Source organism: Geospiza fortis, unplaced genomic scaffold (assembly GCF_000277835.1).
Source record: "Geospiza fortis unplaced genomic scaffold, GeoFor_1.0 scaffold18, whole genome shotgun sequence".
NCBI classification, from domain to species: Eukaryota; Metazoa; Chordata; class Aves; order Passeriformes; family Thraupidae; genus Geospiza; species Geospiza fortis.
The window spans coordinates 1091716-1110205 of NW_005054445.1; positions in this window are offsets into that span (position 1 = coordinate 1091716).

Below are 18490 nucleotides of genomic sequence, written 5' to 3' on the forward strand. Positions count from 1 at the left end.
CACATGAGTTTGAGAAGAAAGGAAAGACCTTTGCTTTCCAGTAATGAGACCTGTATCATGCTTTTTACTTTCACAGATAGACTTCTTTTAAAAGTTTTACCTCTGGATTATCACTTAAATAGACAAGCACCAATGCTGTGGTTTGAGCTCATAGTCTAGGAGTTTCTAAGTTGCATTTAAAGAGTTATATTGATTTTAGAGGTCTCAGGCTGGCTGAGATGGAACCTATCTTGCTATGTAATGGGTTGGCAGTTACAGACAAGAGAGGCACATAATATAGTTAATCTGTTTTTTCAAGCACTGGTTAAATTGTTAGCCAGCATGCAGCATTGCATGTGGATGCTTATTATTCTCCCAACAAATAGTGTATTTCATTCTAGTTTGCTTGATATGAACAGTTCACAGCATATTCTTTGTCATTTAATTTCCTGTGTACATTGTGAGCACTTCCAAAAGCTCAGCAGGGTGCATTAGAGAAACCTACAGAAGGAGCAGAGAACATTAATCAAATTACTACATTAGATACTATTAGATGTCTTCAAGTTGGAACTTGAGTTTTACACTGAGTTTTACAGCTTTCTTTTTATCACTTCAGAAGAGATCAAAATAACTCATTAAGTCAATTCATCCTTTTTGCTGTATTTGCTGATTGTGCAGGGAAGTGCGCCCTGTGAGGGGCAATGTGGGAAGGGCTGTGCCAGGCCCCCTCGGGCAGGAAGGGCAGGGGAGCCCTGCTGTGGCTGTCACTCTGCATCCTCTCTCCTGTCAGCCCTGGGGACTGGGATCCCAGTGCTCCCCTGGGAACGGGACGTGGCAGCACCAATGTGCCACATCTCCCCCCACACACCATTTCTGCTGGGTGACATCTGTGCCAGGGTTCCAAACCTGTCCCAGGACTCCAGATCTGTGCCAGGGCTCCAAACCTGCGCCAGGGTTCCAAATCTGCCCCACATCTCCAAATCTGCCCCAGAGATCCAAATATCCCCCAGGACCCCAAACCTGTCCCTTCTCTCCCCCTTTCCTTCTTCCATCGTCCTTTTGTGAGGAGATTATCGAGTGCATTTGGGGTGTTTTTTCAGACCAGCATGAGCAAAGCACTTCCAGTTCTCCAGCCTTTCTTTCTCTTTCTCAGCTAGAAAATAGACTGTGCTGGAGGAAATATATCAAAACTCCCTCCTACTCCACCAAAAGAACAAAACTGTATCTGAAACTCCTCTGTTGGGAAAAAATTATTTACTTGATTTTATGTCTTTTGACAAATAAATTATGCAGTTTCAAAATTTACAATTAAATTAGAATTCAGCTAGTTATTCTCCATTCGCAGCCTGTTTTAATTTCTTCACTTAGGGATATCTTGAAAAGTTTTATATTCACTGAAACTATTCAATGCTCTTCTGCAACCAAATCTCAGCTTTCTCTTTTGCATTTTTGTACCAATGCCTCTGCAAACACACCAAGAAATTCCCAAAATAAGGATGAAGAGGAGCACTGTCAGTGCTGAGATGTACACATAGAAAAGGGAGAAATTTGAAGTGAGTCTTAGAGTATTGCAAATATAAATTCTGTGTAAATGTCTTTTGTTTGCACTGCTGTTTCCTAGAGTTCAACACTGCATTTATCTACTGGTTACAATGATTTAGGGCAGGTAGTGATCAAAATTTATAGGTAATTAAAATATGTTTTAGAGAAACATTTGGGCCACAGTTTATCTCCATGTCCAGCTGATTACATAACCAATCAGAATTTACCAGACAACCTATAATGCTTGTTGGAAGCATGGCACAAACAAAACAGTAGAAAAAGTTGAAGATTCTGCTTTAGAACAGAGAATATTAGAGAATTAAAGAAAGAGAATTAGAAGAGATAGCAGCAGCAGATCAGAAAGAGACAGGCTGGATTTCAAAGGCAGGAAAGGACAAGGTAAGGCTAAAGGGCTGAGTCTAAGCACGTGCCTTGAAAATATCCTGATTTTCAGGAGCAATAAATACCTATTGACATGTTCACATCCTGACATCACCTCCATGCTCCCAGCTGAAAGTCACCACTCTCACCAAGGGGAATAAAACAAAGGATTTTAGGGATGTTACATTCTAAAATCTTGGCCTAAAACCCAAGGGAAGAGCTGTATAATCAGTGTGTAACCCGTGGCTCGGCAGGTCGGAGTCCGCACGCGTGACTCCTCATATTTCACAGCAGTGAATGTTCTGCACGAGGACCTGGCAGGCACTCCTGCCTTGCTCTTGGAGGGAAGAGGCTTCTCCATGGGCTGGTCTTTATCTCCAGCTTTCCCTCCTGCCATCCTCCTCAGCTCCTCTGCACCAGGATTGTGGGGAGCCTTGGAGGGAGCTGTTCTCTTGCACTGACAGTGTTTGCATTGCCCAGTCTGGATGCACTCAGCAAAAAGGGCAAGGAGCAACGTTAAAAAGTAATTAATCATATCAATTATTGAAATCACAGGCAGGAATGTCGCACACCAGCTGGAGTAGGAGAGTTTATCCAAAAACCATCACTGAGGAATCTGTAGCTTTGAAGTCAGTCACTGAAGGAATTGGCAATGAGTAATGTGAGCTGACAAGGAGAACACTTTCTGTCAACAAGTGATTTGCAAACAGGCTATAAATTTCATTAATTTGTTCATTATTTGTGATCCTTGAAGAATTGTGTTGTATAAGTAAGTTTCAACTTACAATTAGGGGCTAAAAATGCCTTTTGTTTATTACATGTTACTGAGGTGACGTGTCTGGCTTTCTAATCGGCCTGAGTTTTGGAAGGTCAGTTGCCCCAAATTCAGCTTTCCAAAATGTTGCTTTTTGCATTGACTGCAGAGTTTTTACAGAGACAACTGCTTCTGAATGAGCTACTAAAAACATTTTTCTGAATAATAGATTGCTATTTTATAATATCTCTTTTAAAAAAAATAACTGTTTTCTGAATTCACTCAGCATGTAAAATGTCCAAGGTGAGATTTCGTTGGGATTTATCACTTTCCAAAGCAGCAGGAACTTGCAGCTTTGAAGGAATAGGCTCATTCTTCTCAAAAACTCTGACTCTTATTTATGTTGTTTCTAGTTCTCCCTAAGATAGGAAACTATATTTCTTGTTTTAATAATAAAACATCATAAAATCAAATTCTAGAAAATTACTTTCACAATTTTTATGGGTTTACATTTATAATCTCAATGGGAAGAAACAAAAAAACAATTCCTGAGTTCAGATCTGATGCCTGACAACGTATTTTATTGTTCATAATGCTGAGTTAAATTAGCCATGGTCACTGATGCCCAAAAAACTCCTCAGTCCCAGTCTTTATGAAGCCTAAAAGGACTGTGCTATTATCAAAAAGAGGATTTTCTACCCTAAAAGAGACCAAGAGCCATGTCCATCACACTACAGTACAAGTTCATCCCAATAATCCCACAGCAGCTCCTCCTTCCACTGCCATAGAGGTTTCACAATTTGCACCATTAGAAAATTCTCACAGAGTTTCCTCTTGGAATGCTTAAAACAAGCACAAGTGCATGCACTCTTCTTTTGTCCACTCCAAAAGTTCTGACTGCTTCAGAGCACTCCTGGGCAGAATTACACAAACCCACACATAATTGTCATATTCAGCAAACATCTACAGCTCTAGGTGGGCTGAAAGCTGCTACCAGGATTCAAACAAAGTTTAATAAAATTTCAGCTAAAATAAGCTTAAAATAGAGGACACCCTCTGCTATAGGAATGGCAGGTGAGGAAAGGCGAAGCAAGGCCTGGCATCTGTAGCCCTGTTAGACTGTGCCACTATTTACACCTTTCTTGATGCAAGGAATCTTTTGACTTTATCAAACTCCGCCTTCCAAGTAGGGCCAAGTTCAAGGAGAATGAAAAGTCTTTGCTGCTCTGAGTGTTCTACATTTCCTGACAAGGGCAAACACAGGCTGAGCAAACTGCAAAAACCATCAAGGACAGGGGCTAGGCTCTGTTCTCTTGTTTCTGTCGTGGTTTCTCTGCACATCATTCACCAGTTCAAAGTCCTTCTCTCTGTGTGCTGTCAGTAACAGGAAGAACAAACAGCAAACCAGCTTATAGTCAAAACCCCCAGCATCTGTGTAGATGATTGACCCTGCACAGGTAATCAGGGGGTCTCCCTGACAGGTGCCTGCAAAGATGAAGAGTGGAGTAAGTACAGCTCTTTCAGAGCACATAGTTTAAAAACCTGCCCTTTCTGCATTTGAAACAAACTTCAGGGTCCGTCCCCCTGCCATTTTCTGTGACCTGTGCCAACCCTCCCAGTGCTGAAAGTCTGCATTTCACCTGGCAATTGGAGTTTCCCCATGGCAGCCACCACCAGAGGGTATGAAACATTTTGCACAGATGCAATTTGCAGATTCTCTCTTAATTTTCACAAGTGGGGTGGAGGTGAGTCAGGGCTCGCTGCTCTCCAGCCGTGCACCACTTCAGGTCACGATCTGGGCCTCATAGATACCCTGAAACCATGAGAAAGATCCAGCTGCTTCCTATTGGCACAGTATTTTGAATATGTGCTATTTATTTTTTGTAGGTCTCTTACCACATGATGGACAAAAAGTTAATTTCTCAGCTTGAAATCCTGCAAGAGGATGAAGTTCTTTGCTGTGTGTAACAAAGATGAGAGCTCGCTGCAATGATCATTACAACAAGGGCAAGGTAATTGTTCCCTCTGCTTTCACAGATATTTACAACAGCAAACATTTCCACATCAATGTTTTACAAAAACCAACAAAATCCAGGTTGGATTTTATGATGGACCTGAAGGGAATTACACACCCAGACTGTGCTGAAGTTGGCAGAGGCCCTTCTCCATGCCCACTGTAAATACTAGCTCTCTCAGCCATGTCTACAGAGAGATGTCCACACATCTGCAGAAGAAAAATGAGAGAATATAAAGGGAGCACTCAGGACAAGAAACCCAAGTAAATCTGAGCAGATACTGCAGAGGGACTGAGGTATTTGTGGAAGGTGGAAGGTGGAACATGGGTTGCAGCAGCATTAGGTAAGGGCCCAAGGGTGGGGAAGGCAACCTTCGGGGATTTGCCTATTTTTATTTGCCTATTTTCAAGCCTGTTTTCATGTTGCATAAAAAATATTATCGTTTCAATTCCACTGAAGTCTTTTTAAAATAAATAATATGGGTTACACACCCTGATTATCTACCAGAACATCTCATAGCAGTCAGAAAGAAATTGACCTCTTGGCCTTTGTCCAGCTGTACTGACCCCAGATCCCAAGAAATCCACTTGCAATTTTTGAGAATGGAGAGGAGGGGAAAAACCCCAACCCAAAACAAACCAAAGACAGACAAAAGCAACCAAGCCCTCATTTTTAAGCACAAACAATGAACTTTAAAAGGCTGCAATGATTCTTTTGGTCTGCCGTGCTATAAACACCTGAGTTTTGCTCACAGTTTATGATACAGTCAAGCCATTGGGTACTTATGTCTATTCAGTGCATAAAATGTCTTCTTTAAACATATCCCAAAACAAATCTCTTAACAGAGCACTTCTAAAATAAATATCCTGTTGCTCTGAATGCAGAGATTTCATTTCTGTAGTCTCATTGGCACATAATGGACATGGAGTTTATTATCCTCGACTCCAGTGCCTCAGGGAATGCACCTTCCACACTGTTCTTAATCTGTTCCAAAAGAAATGCAATTGCACTTGTTGTAAACTACAGCATGATGTGACAACACTGAATGAAACCATAATTCTGTTTACTACATATTATTTATGCTGTGGAAACGTGAGGATTGTGATTTCTGGAGGGACTATGAGGATCACAAACCAGGCATTTAACGGGGAATTTTATTACATTTTCTTTTATTAGTCTTTACCAATTCAAAGTTGCAGATAGGAAAATAAAATAATGTTTTTATATCTTCTCTCAATACCAAATTTTATGATTAGATATTACACTATGAGACATGTTGATACACACTTGGCCAATTTATATGGTCAGAGCTACAGAACATATGCTGTTAACCTCTGAACAGTATTACTGAAATGGCCCTGGGTTTGGGGGGGGGGGGTTTTAGGGGTTTTTTTTACACACCAAAAGAATGTGAACAATCTAGTTTTGCCATTAAAGTAATGCTTACAGCCTTTCTTTTTTTTTTTTTTTAATTTCAAGAACACTGCTGTCCGATGCTTTGGGGCAGAAAAAATATATTGGGCTGAAAACTCTGAAAGTGAGGAATATGGTTTTCACCTGTTATATTTGACAAAATTATAAGATTCTACTGGCTCTTGCTTAGATCTTGGATGAGTCCTGAATAGTGATGGGAGCACAGAGTGCTGGGATCCAAGTCCTTTCAGCCTCAGTGGAGTAGGCAATGAAAGGAGATTGTCAGGAGGGTGAAGCCAAGGCTGCAGCTCCAGCTGGAGGAGTGGATGCACTGCCATGGACTGGATACAAGGAGCTCATTCCTTTGGGAGACAGAGGGGAGCAGGGCTGGGCCTATGTCCCCTCTGAATACCCAGTTACACTTATTTATGTGTCCATTGCAATTTCAATTTCTTCCTGGCACCCGGCAGGTTTTGCTGAAGAATTTATTTGTTGTATAATGAAGATGCATTTACTTCAACAACACATAATGCTTTGTTTTGCCTTTTTATTATTAACTTGTCAAAAGAAGAGATATGGCAATAATAAAATGACAAAATACCATGTAAGGTGTTGAAATTAATGGGATGTATAATACATCAGGTAATGGCAATTAATTCTATAGCTGATGTACATAATGTCAGTTATTCAAACACTCACAATTATCCATACTTAAAAGTATTGGCAATCATAGAAACAGGCTTAATGAATTACAATAACAATGTGTTCTAACAGCAAAAAAAGGTAAATAGCCAAATTCTGAACCTGTTTAAGGGAATAGGCTTTGGGGAGGTAAATTATTTCAGTCAGATGGACTTGAGTTAAAGTGACATGTTTTTCTGCAAGTTTTCATAGTCCATTTGTAGCACAGTAACTGGGGAAGTTTTAATTGACTATTAAAACTAGTCAATAGTTTCCATAGTCTGTACATTTTATTATTTCCAAAGTTCATCATCTAGGAGGTGGGGTTAGAAGGAAACTGCTTATTTAAGTCAGGCATCGCTCCTTTCCAAATATGTATGCAAATTTATGCACCAGGGAGCAAAACTGAGTGTCCAGTGCCAGGCTTTCAGTTTTGGCATCTCTGTCTTCACTGCTCCTCTTTGAAAAAGCCATGTATAAAATATTAAATTCTCTGAGAACATCATTTTAATTACTCTTGAAAGACTTATCCAGCTGTTAAATGATCCAGGGTTAACCGAAGGGCTACTGCTATAAAACCATTTAAACACACCATGGTGATTTTATCAAATTTCACAGCTGTTCCTGCAGCAAATGCAGCTCCTCAGAGCACAAGATTTCTAGTTAATCTGCTAACAGTAATTTTGGAGAAAATTTGCATCAAAGGAGAAATTGCTGCACAGGAACTGCCTGGATTGGACCCACAGCCAGCCCAGTCCAGAAACCTGTCTCCAGGATGAGCCAGCACCAGATGTTCCCATGGAAAGAAATATAGAAATACGTAATACACAAATGTAATTCAGCCCACGAAAGGTCACTCTGCTTAATCACTAAGACATGCAGACTTTTCTCTTCTCCAGTGTGATTTTATTAGTGTCACATCATGCACAAACCTTGCTATTCGTAGAGAAATAACCATACCTTGAACCCAGGTTTCTTGGCTCAGACAGTGACAGAATCCACAGTTTGACAGCACGGTTTAAGACATATCCTCCTTTATTCATTCAAGATTTTTCGTATTTCCATTCTACTGCACTTTTATTGGGTGATAATTTCTCTGACTCCTTGACTATTTTACAGGCTCTTTTCTCTCTGTTGTTATTTTTCATCCCTGGTAGAGGGAACAGGCTCAGTCCCCTCGGCTGCTCCTGTGGCCCAGCTGGCCCCTGACCCCATAACTCCAGCTGAGGGGAGCCGGACCCCCTGCCTCAGGTAATCCCTGCCAAGGGAGCAGTAGAGACTGCGGCTCTTTATTTTCATGTAATAATCCTGTGGGATTCCCAGTGCAGCTGAAGCCCTGCTGAGCTGCACCTCAGATGCTGTGTTTGGGCTGTTTTAGGGACCAAAGCCGGGAAGAACATGGATATTCCAGCCAGACCCGTGGAACTGGCCTGTGTCCTGCTCTGGGGTGGTCTGACCCAGCTCATTGTGCACTTGGCTGAGGCAGCCTTCAAGGCTAAGACAATGAGCCCAGGCCTATATCCGTGAGACATAACAATAATAGTAACAATAATCATAATTTTAGCTCTTCCAGTGCAGTGTTCTCATCATAAAGAAGGCAGTTGGGCTAAAGCTTCCAAGAGCTTTATTGCCCTGATTTGCTGTCAGGCCATGTGCCAGGAAGGAAGGACTCAGCATGGATCCTGCTGATGAATTATCTTGGTCAGACAGAGGCAAAGCTTTTTCAGCTACTCCCACCTGTCTGGGGAAGGACCTGGATCCAAAAATGCTGTGATAACTGTGTGGGGTTCATCCTCAGCTTTTGGCTTATCCCACAAAGGGCCCTGTTCACAGTGTAGAAATTATCCCCCACAGAAAACCAAAACAAGGTGCAGGTAAACCTTAGGATTGCCAACCATTAAACTTAAATCCAATGCCAAAGTTCCTCTTGGACAATTGGTGTATTTAAAATAAAACAATGAACAGCACTGTGCCCACATCTGTCAGCTCTCCGAGCCTGCAGAACCAGCAGGAGTCAGCAGTGAACTTGGTCCATGGGGTGTGTATTCCCCAGCCCCACATCTCACCCCAACTATGACAAACTCCCCCACAGGTCTCATCCCCTCACTGACATAGCAAACAAAGCATCAGGCCATGTTAACCCTGTTCCCAGCTCCACAAACCCACAGAATACAGCAATGAATTGAGCTTGCACACCTTCAATACTTTTAAAGATTAATTGTAACTCCCATCTAACTTCCAGTCCATTGAATGATCATCCTCCATCTCTCTGGGAAAGCAATAGGATTCAGCAATCAGTGGGGCTTCAGGAACAGGTAACATAAAGCAAAGCCATAAATTTCAAGGTATTTCAAATAATTTGAAATAATCATTCTTACAACTATACATGATAGCTCTCTCTGAGTTAGAAATTTCTCTGGAATACAACTTGGAGCATCAATTTTTCCTTCATATATGTGCTTCAGGAAATCAGGCTGCATTTGGAGACATAAAAATTACAAACTTCCATATTTTTTCTTTAAATTTATGGCACATAATAGGATTGTCCTTCATAATATGGCTGTGGAGCTGAAAACATTTGTATTGCAGCAGCTGGGTGAACCTTCTCACATAAATTCAATCTGCAAAAGTCACCCCAAACCATGAAGATTCCTGTAGCACGATCCTATGTTAGGTAATGGACAGCTTCTCTTCCTCTCCTTGTCTTCCTAGATCATGATGGGCTATTAGAGAGTTCTCTTTGTTCTTTCTCAAGCAGACTATTTTTTGGCCACAAACAAATCTGAAGTGCAGACTCACAGCTCCGGCTGGCAAGCAGCCACAGTTGTGTTACAAATGCCAGAAGAGGGGATGGGGCTCTGATTTTTCCCCTCTTTGTTCAGCCTGTGTTTCGCTGCTCCCCACGGCAGGGGCGGTGCAGAGGGGCAGGGATGGAGCTCCCCCTCCACAGAGCTGCTCGTCTCTCACAATCTCTGCTGCTCACGGTGACCCCGAGGGGCGTTAGAAAGTCTCTTCTCCCAGCCCAGCGGTCGAAGAAGGAGTCAGAGCTCTTCAGTTCTCGTTCTCAAAGTTATTTATTGTTTCTTATCTATAAAATTCTTGCTCCTGTCCTGCCGAGGTCTGCTCAGCAGGACAGACAGAGGCACCTCAGGGCGGTGTTATCTTTTTACACTAAAAACTACAGGTACGTTATTTACCATAACTTCCCAATACCTATCACCTATGTTAGACAGTGAGTTTCTACTCTAAACCAATCTAAAAATGCCAACACCACCCAGAAGATGGAGGCTAGGAAGAAGGAGAAAGGACAAGGCACGCCCAAATTCCTCCATCTTGGGACCCCGAGAGCCCATTCTAAAAACCTCCAAAATCTATTTTTCGCCCTGTGACAAACTATTACTCTACTTAAACTCTTTTGACTTGTAATACTTCATATAAAGGTTGGTAATTGTTTTTCCATGGGTCAAGATCAAAGGCACAGGGGTTTTGGGCCCTGTGCCCCTCCAGGGCAGCCAGAGGAATTCCCTGGGTTCCAACACTTGTCCTGACTGCTTGGACCCCCCTCTGACCAAGGCACTTCTGACGAGCAGAGTAATGGTGTGGGTGATTGTGATTCTCCTTGCCTGGAGCTCCCCCATGTTGTGCTGGAGAAGCCTCTCCTCTCCAGACAAGCTGCTGTCTGTGTCCTGTGAACCTGAAAGGTCACATCTCAACTCCTGAGTGGAGAGCACAGTGTCAAACCCTTCTGTCCAATTACTCTGCAAACTGGATGTTTCAGAGTTCTGAGCTGTCAGTGTTTTGTTCTGCGTGCTCCAAACTGTTGAATATTTCTTCTAATCGTGCATGATAATGCCAAAAGCCACTGTGACAAAAAGTACATTTTGAACAAAGGCTAAACAACATAAACGCTTTTACTTTGCAGATGGCACTCAGAACTCAGCAGATGGCAAACGAAATCCCACAGGATGTTCTTCTCTCCCTTCTCTCCCCCCACATATATATATGAGAGCATGTGTATGCACAAAACAGCAGTGTCCTGAGGAGATACTTCTGTGAAAGCCTTTGGAGTCTCTCTCCTTTGAACAACATCTCACTGCCCAATTTTGCAACACGTGAGATCCAGCCAGGGCAGGGTACCAAAAAGGGACTCAGGGAGCACCTGTCTGTTCATGGGTTTGCCACTCACCTGTGACAGGCCTTTGGATAGGCAAGTTTGGTCCTTTTTCTTCCCATGCCATGCTCAGTCCTTTATTTTAATTCTAGATCCTCAGGGGAGATATTCTTCCAGTCTCTGGCTGTTAAGACTTGTACCATGCTGGTGCTCCTCACTGCAGCTTCTGTTTCCCAGGAAGTGTTAGAGACACTGCACTCTGTAGCAGTTTCTGCATTTCACAGAGCTGAGCATAAAGCTGTCCATGAAATGGAGATGTGCCTGATGGAGGGGAAAATATGGGCAAGGATAAACCACAGAGAATCTGCAATCCTCCTTCTGCATCAGCTCCTTGATAAAGGCAGGGGATAAATCTTTCTGGCAGAGAGCTGTGTGAACAGGCACCACTGCTCCCAGTCCCCTTGGCCCTGGGGTAACTCCTGTGTGGGATCACTTTGCATTTACCCCTGCAATTTTTACTGTAACGTGACCCTCTAATGCAAATGCCTCCCAAAACTCTACATGGACTCTGCAGTTATACCCAAATCCCACCCATGGTAGAAATGTCCCCTGTGTTGGAAGCACCAGCAGCTCAGAGGTCACAGCAGCCCCAGGGCAAGGCACTCCATGCTCACCTGAAGCTGCAGGTGGCATTTCCAGTAGGCAGCATTGCAAAATCCAGGCCAGCATTTAAGTTTGGGTATTTTCCACATCTGAAGCTCAGCCTGGATTTTTCAGCCAGCCTCTTTCTTCTGGAAGAAAGCAGCACACCACAGCCTGTCACAGTATTGCTGAGTATTTGCACAGCCCCAGCATGCCCTGACCCACCAGGCACAGTCCCACAGCACTGCATTCCCTGGCAGTTTGCTGTCCTGGAACAAACTGGCTCATCTGAACGTGTCATTGTGATCCCTTTGCAGCTCCATGCTGCCTGTGCACAGCACCCCAGACTGCCCTCATGCCTAAAGCACTGCAGATCCTCACAAACAGAAAGCACTGGCAGCAAATGCCTCTCCCCACCTCACCTTCAGAGGGGTGCAGCTGCCTTTAATTGCTTTCATTTCTCAGTCTCTGGTAGAAGCAGTTTCTTTGATACAAATCTGTGCTTATCTCTGGAGAAGGGAGTTTCATATGCACATGGAAAGGGCAGTGAAACTTTCACTTCTGCAAACAGAACTCATTTCTCTGGGCAGGGAGCTCTGGTGTGGCACTGAGCCTGCATGGACAGGACTGGTCAAACACAGGATGCACCAGGGTGCCAATATTTAAAATATGACATTAAAATCTGAGGTTGGTGACAGAGTCTGAAAGGATGACAGCAAGGGGGGCAGAGTGACAAGTTTGACTGTTCTCAGATTACTGAATCACTGAACAGATGGACTGGCTCCATACAAACCTTCTACAGCCCTTCCAAAACAAGGAGTACCAGACATATGCACAGACAATTGTACACACAAAAGTGTGCTCAGCTGCCCTGACGCTCACAATTTTGGCAAGTCAGAGACAAATCTGTTGTTTAAGCAGAGAGAACGGTGCTTTTTTTTTCTCTTACTTTCATGTCCACCTGGTTGTCTGCAGCAGAGATGATTTCAGGTGGAAGAAAGTTGTTCTGTATTTGCATGACAGAGAGTACAGTATGTTACAGACTGGGAAGACATTGCCCAGCAGCTCCTGCCATCTATCTCTCCAACTCAGGGAGAGGCTTGGAATGATCACCCCCAGAGCCCTTCACTCCAAAGTACCTGGAGCCTGTTTGCAGCACTGTTCACTAGGTCTAAAAACAGTTCTGCAGCAGCACAAGGTGCACAAAACAGAGCAAGTCCAGCACTGGGAACCAGGACTACCTCAAAGAGGCAGAGAATCAACCCTGATATTGCAGATTACTTCCTGGGGAAAAATATTTAGGAATGGCTTGGGGCTTTGGGTCTGTACCTTTCTATCCTCACCATTTCAGTGGCAATCTCACATCTGTGCCTTCTTCCAGCAAGCACCGGCTGTTCTTTCCTACTCAAAGATCTCTACCAGTCATAAACATTTAGCCAAGTGGGTGAATTTTTAAAAGTGTGAGGAACTCCAACAGCTATGATGTTTGATTGATTAGTTCCACAAGAAATCACACATGTAAAACATATTAGAGACAACTAAACCTCCCAATTGCTCTGTGGTCCATAGACACGTGGTCGAGAGCTGGGTGAGCAGTCCTGGTCTGCCCAGGACCTTCTCTGGAATGGGAACTCAGCCCACTTGTCCCAGAGCCTGGAGAACACGAGCAGGACATTTGCTGGTGTCAGCCTCAGGCAGCCAGGATGAGGAAAATGCTGTGGGAAGGAGACAAGAGGGAACAAGGAGGAGGAGAACATGCTGAACATGCGACTCTCACTGCTGCTCAGACCAGCAATCAAAAGATGGAAGCAAAATAAAATTGGAGGCCCACTGGAAATGGAAGAAATAAACACTGAGCACTCCTTAACTACAAATCAGATTGTTTGGGTAAAGGAGGGGTTCAGACTCTACAGGAAACTCCATTGCTGGTACTTCCTATCTTTTGAGGATGGGACCTCATACAAACTTGTAAGACTTTTGTGACACAAGTATTGTTGGTGTGGGGTGATTACAGATGCAAAAGCTGTCTGAGGTATTCGAATTTTGACAGTGAATTTGAAACTACTCCAAGCTCAGGTCCAGAGGATTTATTTGGGCTCATTTCCAGTTAAAACACACAGCTGAGGTCACATGATTCCATGGACTAAGGCAGTTTCTAATCAAATCACTGCAGTATTAGCAATAGATAGCTTCATGTTTCTGTCAGAAGCCTTATTATTTTTCCTTATTATTTTTCCTGCCTTAAAGGAAACAACCAGAGCTTCTCTGGCTGCCTCCAAGGCTGGTGAACAAGTTCCATTAAACCTTTGTTTAGAACCAGCTACACTGGCTCAAACACTTTGTTTCAGGAAGAATCCTACCCAAGTAAGAGGTTCATATCTCAGAGAAACATCTTACAGTACTCTACATTAATTAAAGATAAGGTGATATCATTACAGAGATAGACATTGTTATCTTCCCTCTAATGTTATCAAGGCTGTTTTTATGTCTGCAGATGAACACTTCCAGACAAAGATATTTCTGAAAACCTCCCATTGTGTTTGAAAGCATCTGCTAAATGGAATTACAAAGTTTCACTGGGTAGCATATTTTGGGTGTGATCCACAGCTCACTGAAGTCAAGAGGAAGGCATGTAAAACTGTGGTTAACTGTCTCTACTCTGGAAATTTGGGTTTTCAGCAAGTGCATTTATCACATCAAATGTATACTGAGTTTCTCTTATTTTTTTGGCTGTTAAATAAATGTTCAAAGTAGAGATTTTCAAGAATCTACCTGGGTTAAGTTGGACAATAAACATTCACTGGGGCAAGGGAGCAAGAAAAGGCTGGGAAGGTTTCAGTTATTGCCAAAATTTCCAACTATTCAGTGCTGAAAGCATTGAGAACATAGCATGCATTTTTTTTCTTCAGCACCAAAAAAAATTCATTGCTTTAGATTAGAACCAGTAACTACAGTTGGAACCAGTATCTAACAGTGCTTGAAATGAGAAGTTTACACATCAGAGCAATGATTTACTTAATTTTGTGGGGAGCACAGGGAAAGGAGTGTTTAAAGTAGGTGAGGAGGGGTTCTTGATGTTAGCTTTGCTGAACTCCTGGGAAAATATATTTTATTATTTGAAAGCTAGCACAAAGCACTCCCAACACCTGGCTCCTGCCCACGTGTGCCCTGCAGCATCTGCTGAGGGGACACGGGGAAGCTGCCACCAGGACACCTCAGAACAGAGCAGTGGCTGTCCCCCAAAATGGGGAGCTGACCCCTGTCAAGAGATGGGACCGTTGAACAGAAACCAGTGGTGAAAAGCAGATGGTGTTTGTGTCGAACTGTGCGTGTTTACAAATAAATTCAGCTTTGCTTAATGTTTTCCTGTGCTGCTCTAATAAAGAGGAGCTCTAAGTCCCTGGCTCACAGCATGGAGGAATCCCCACATGTGTCTGCATTCAGGCAAAGATTCAGAGCTGTTGCTGGAGTTGTTCCCTGAGTGTAGAACCAGAGCAGTAACAAGTGATCAAGCCCCTTTCTCTCTCCAAACTCAAACCCTGCACTTTTCCTCACAGTTCAGACAGATTGTGAGGTGGTGCCTAATGGACCTCTGGGGTTTTATCCCTCCTTCCCTGCTAAGGCAAGCAGCCCCCATCAACTCTCTGCTTCTGGGGCTTAAGGGAAATCCAAACTAAAAGGCTGTGCCTGATTTCCAGATTTAACTCCTGAGCATCCTTTCATATGGAAAATTCCAATCATAAGCTTGAGTTGGTTCGTGCCAGTCCCAGTTCACAGTGAGGTTGCATAAACCCCACAGCAAGTGTCATGGAGATAAGGTACCATGGTTGCCATGGCATTTCCCCAGACCAAAGTGATCCCTTGCTCTCAGAGTGCCCTGAGTGAAGGCCCCAGCACAGGGTAATGACAACCAGGCTGCACTGGGGTCTGTGGAGCCCCTTGGAGTGGCACAGAGATGTCCCTGCCACGAGCTGTGCTGTCCTCAGGTGAAAACTAATCAGTGAGCTATTCCAATACACAAAACTGCTTCTTGCTCTATTTTCAGAAATACATGGCTGCTCTCAGGTATCAGTTCACAAACTGATTTCCAAACTGATTCTGCTTAAGATTTGGCGCAGTTTCCCAACCAGCACAAGTTGGATAAAATACTAATGAACTTCAAACTATGGACATCATGGGTAAGGTCAGACCACAGCAAAAGTGCTGCTAGACCCAGCCAGAATTCTGCATGTCTGGTGGAGAAAGAATTCAAGGCTAGCATTTGAAATGGCAGGTGAAAAGCAGCTACAATTATCACCTTTCATTTTGGAACGGAGGCAGATTCCTGGTATTTCCATGCTCTGTGACACAGACAGGCATTGAGGGCTTTTTCCAACAGCATCTGAACACCAAAGTGCCAAGGTGGAACACTCCAGCACTCCTTAACTTCCCCAGGCACCCCTAGTCCTATCTGCACCCCAGAAATCTGGCTTTTGTAGACTGCACCACCCTGTGAACAAAAGGACCCGGAGAAAGTTTAGCAACCTGATTATCTCCAAAGAGTTTTTATGCTACAGAACAATAAGAAAACAGCACTTTGTGTGCTCACCTGTGCTGTAAGTGCATGTGGAGGATCCTTGCAACTTGGAATGCAACCCTGAAACCTCCTTAGAGAGATAAAATTTAAAAGAAATACTAGAAAGCTACTGTAAAGTTGCTGAAAGAAACACAGATTATGTTTCAATGACCTTCTTGAGATGTATTCCTTATTCTGAGTCATTTGTACATGTTTGCATTCACAAAGAACCAGGAAAGGAAATGATTCTGTGCACAGAGGCCAAAAGCTGACACTGTTCACCTGCAGAGCTGGTGAGTTCTTGTTTGTGTTCTCAGTCTCTTTCTAAGATTTTTAAAAACTGAAGTGTCAGAGAGGTTAAAACTATTTTTTAAAGCAATAAGTTCTTCACAATCTCCTTGAAAATCAAAAGAAAATTGTTACAAGTGTTATGGGTTTTATGTTGAACTCTGAAAAATAAGAGTAGAAGTGCTTTTTGCTGAATTTGGGTCTGGCTTATGGGAAGATTTTTCTCTTGCCGTATCAGCTGTATCAGTTTCAGGGCCACAGGCAGGGTCAGCACAGGATTAATGACCAGGAGTGCCTCCTATCAGCATTCCCTGCTCACCTTTCCCTCTGAAAAGAGCTGCAGCCAAACACTGCATCTTTCTTCAGGATAACTCAACTCACACTAATGGAGGAGAGGGGAGAGAGAGGGCTCAGGTCTCCAGCTCCAGGGAGGTTTGAGAGGCATCTCTTCTCATGGCCAATCCCTCTATGACATCCTTGCCCAAAATCCTTTTAACTGTGTGTGCTGAGGGGAGACCAATGCAGGCACTGGAGCCTAAACTGGGGCACAATAAAAGCAGAATTACAGAAAATGGGCCCTGAGCATCTCCTCCCTTCAGTCTCTGGGAGCTTTGGGAAGGAGGCTTCTCGTTCCCCTGCTATCAGGCCCAGCTCCCTGAGCTGCTTTCCTACCTCCAAGCCAAACTGTTCCTGCTGTACCCAGGTCAGGGGTGTCTGCAGGAGGTGGTGGGAGCCTGCCCCAGCCCCACGAGGGCTCCCCTGAGCTCTCAGAGCTTTTCCCCCACCTTGCCACCCTTTGGGCAGCCCTTGCCAGCTTTCCAGCACCAGGACAATTGCCAAACCTCAGCCCTGCAGGGCTCCACTGCCACTCTCTGGCTTCAGAAAGTTTCCTTGGGTATTGTGAGAGGCTCATGTGCAGCAAACGCCTCCGACACAGCAGTGCTGGTTTGGTGACAAGTGACTGCTGAAAATAGTACATTTATTCCATCAGCTTAAGCACAGCAGTCCCAGTTGTTGACGCTCCTCATGAAAATATTGATTCTAAGCTCCCTGGCTTAGGATGTTTTGATCCACATTCTGGGCCTATTGATCTACCTTTGATACTTCAATCAAACTGCTGTTTATATCAACTGCAAATTCATCTGATCTCTCCAAAATAATTAGATTAATCACAGGAGGATCTACAAAAGCCTTGCTTTGATTGATTATGTCTTCATGCTCTCCCGGGGAAAACAGGTAAATTTTAAAATGTGAAAAAGACAGTTGTTAGCCTTTTCATTCTGGCATCTTTTGAAATATTTTTAGTCCCACTTTTCCTTTTATGATCTCAGGTTTTTACAAGATTGCAGGCTCACAGCATGCTTAGTTATGATTTCTTCAGTGGCTGACATTTTGCAATACATAATGATTTAGCCAATATGAGCAGAACTATCATTACACAATTTAGTGTTCCCTAAAGTATTATTTGTTGTAGAGACTATTAGGCCTAGGAGTTACATGTTACAGAATTTTTATTAGAATTGTTTTAAATTCCAAGGAAATTAATCCCTCCCTTCACACCTCCTGCTCCAAGATTTCCATTTTGCAAAGCAAAGGAAAAGTATTCAAGCACAAAAATGGTGGGGGTAGTGAGGACTTCTTCTGAAATCATCAGCACTTTTCTTTGTATAAAAAACAAATGAAGACTCCAGGATTTTACTTTTAAGAGCAAAATTTTCCTTTAATTTGCACCACAGAAACACCCTTGATGCCAATGGGATTTGTGTGTGAGTCCTGAGCCCAGCTGAAAAAAAGAATGGTGGCTGAAATGTCACTGTTCAAAAATGAATATTTTATTTGATGAATGAATTGCTGAAGGAAAAAAAAAAGCACTAAATTTTTTTTTTCCATTCTGGAAACAATGTCTTTGTACAATAATTCTATTGTTCAATCATCACTACAGCCTCTATGGAACCATGCCCAGAAGGATGAAACATTTTGTGCTAAACCTTTTCCAGGGGCCTTCTACATTAATCAATAGTTTTGATTACTCAATCCTATGATTATTCCATTTTTTTGGAACAAACCATGAGGGTTATTAATTACACCAAGACAGCTGTTTATCTTCCAGCAGAACAAAAGGAGCTCAG